We start from the raw sequence: 2,500 nt of genomic DNA, 5'->3' as shown, positions 1-2,500 counted from the left end.
AAACCATAACTAAACAAATATTAGTAAAGGTAAAAGTCTGACTCTAGAGGTTTGTGCTCATCTCCATTCCTAAGCTGAAGAGCCGGCGTTGTCCATAGACATCTCCTAGGTCATGTGGCCGCCGGAGCAGTACCTATTGATCTACTCACATTTGCATGTTTTCGAATTGCTAGGTTGGCAGAAGCTGGAGCTAACAGCAGGTGCTTACTCCGCTTCCCCAAATTCGAACCTGCGATCTTTCTGTCTGGAAGTTCAGCAGCTCGGCGCTTTAACACGCTGCGCCACGGGGGCTCCTACAATATTTATTATTATTATTATTATTTATACTCTCCTTTATCTCTCCACAAAGGAGATGCAAAGCAGTTATGTATCTAACATTAGTATTAGAATGTATTGTTATGTTTATAATAATAATAATAATAATAATAATAATAATAATAATAATAATAATAATGTAAGCCGCCCTGAGTCCCCTATTGGGTGAGAAGGGCGGGATATAAATATTGTAAATAAATAAATAAATAAATAAATAATAAATAGACAGATAGATAATAGAGAAAGGGGTGCTAGATGGATGGATAGACTGATAGATAGATAACACTGTGTCACATGATTTTTGTCCCTGGATATATAAATGTCGTTATTTCCTATCATAAAAACAAGAGGGGAAAGTTTACGAAATTGCAAAATAATAGGAATAATACGTAATCCTGCAATAGCACATTTTGCTCTAGTTTTGCAATAAATACCTCAACCAATAACGCACAATTATAAACAGGGAAAGCAAGCAAGCCAAGCAAGGCCAAAGTCTGCTCTGTCCGGCGGCCTGGCACCAAACGGGCAGCAAACAAGAAAGAAAGAAAGAAAGAAAGAAAGAAAGAAAGAAAGAAAGAAAGAAAGAAGAAAAGAAAGGAAGACAGAGGTCGGCCTCCTTGTTCCAATAGACTCAAGCCATTGCAAAAAGAAAGCACTGCATTCCTAGGAGGAAAACAAAGGCCTGGGAATGGGATTCTGCCTGAAAAGGGCTCCTTCTGAGTCCCCTAAAGGTCAGCTAGTCTGTCCCCAACAGGAAACCCCTTGGGCTTAAGCAACGGGCCTTCGATTGCATGGAAGTGATTCCAATGTTAGGGCACTTGGAGTTTAAGAAGAGTATAAATATAATATATTTTTTTTGTGTCAGGAGCAACCTGACATGAAAATAATAATAATAATAATAATAATAATAATAATAATAATAATAATAGATACATAGCCAGAGGGATTCTGTTTATGGAGGGAAAAGTAGGATATAAATACATATAATATTAGTAGTAGTAGTAGTAGTAATAATAATAATAATAGTAACAGACACATGGCCACAGGGATTCTGCTTATGGAGGGAAAAGTGGGATATAAATACATATTATTACTACTACTACTATTATATGTATTTATATCCCACTTTTCCCTCCATAAAGCAGAATCCCTATGGCCATGTATCTATTATTATTATTATTATTATTATTATTATTATTATTATTATTATTATTACTACTACTACTACTACTGCTACTATTACTATTATTATATGCATTTATATCCCACTTTTCCCTCCATAAGTAGAATCCCTGTGGCTATGTATCTATTATTATTATTATTATTATTACTACTACTACTACTACTACTATAATAATAATAATAGATACATAGCCACAGGGATTCTGCTTTACGGCGGGAAATAAATACATATAATAGTAGTAGTAGTAGTAGTAATAATAATAATAATAATAATAGATACATAGCCACAGGGATTCTGCTTTATGGAGGGAAAAGTGGGATAAAAATACATATAATAATAGTAGTAGTAGTAGTAGTAGTAGTAATTGTAATAATAATGATAATATTTATAATAATAAGTCTCCTTGTGGAGAGAGAAAGCAGGGTATTAATATAAAATAATATTGATATTTCATTATGTTTAATGTATCCATATTTATGGATCTTAAATTGTATTGAAATGCTTCCAACGTAAGCACCTTCCTCAGGTTCAGGTGGAATCTCCTTTCCTTGCAAAACTAGAGCAAAATGCAGGATCCTAGAGCAGGATGATGCCCTTTCCGCAAAGTTTTTGCAGTTTGATAACTTTTGTCCCTTAAATGCTTTTATGATAGAACCAATTAGGAAATAATGGCATCGTATAATTACCCCCAGACAACAATCCCGGTGTTATAATGTATAAATCTTGGCTTGCAGGCTGAGCGCTTGTCCCCACAAGCAAGAAGGAATCCTAGGAATGCCACCAAACAAACAAGGAAGAAAAAACACAACAGCTCTGATCTGAGTTTATGTGGCAGCCCGGACCCATATAATCTGGTTCAAAGCAAGCCGTGTGGATAATCAAAATCTGGATTCTATGGCAGTGTAGATGTGGCCTCAGGGCCTGGCCCCATTTGTTGTTGTTGTTGTTATTGTTGTTATTGTTGTTATTGTTGTTATTATTATTATTATTATTATTATTATT

General features: G+C 34.8%; 1 protein-coding gene across 2 annotated transcripts in view; it reads right to left on the bottom strand.

Annotated features, from left to right (window-relative positions):
• Nucleotides 1–2,500, bottom strand: part of pc (pyruvate carboxylase) — a 78,002-nt gene that overhangs the window by 72,148 nt on the left and 3,354 nt on the right. Inside the window, exon 1 of one of the 2 annotated variants that reach the window (XM_062964825.1) lies at nucleotides 150–278. The exons of the other annotated variant lie outside the window; for it this stretch is intronic. The gene's annotated coding sequence lies outside the window, so the exon portion shown is untranslated. Of the gene's footprint in view, nucleotides 1–149; nucleotides 279–2,500 lie in introns of those variants that run through there. 2 annotated transcript variants of the gene reach the window in all.

This window comes from Anolis carolinensis, unplaced genomic scaffold (assembly GCF_035594765.1).
Source record: "Anolis carolinensis isolate JA03-04 unplaced genomic scaffold, rAnoCar3.1.pri scaffold_14, whole genome shotgun sequence".
NCBI classification, from domain to species: Eukaryota; Metazoa; Chordata; class Lepidosauria; order Squamata; family Dactyloidae; genus Anolis; species Anolis carolinensis.
This window is presented reverse-complemented; position numbering and strand designations above follow the sequence as displayed.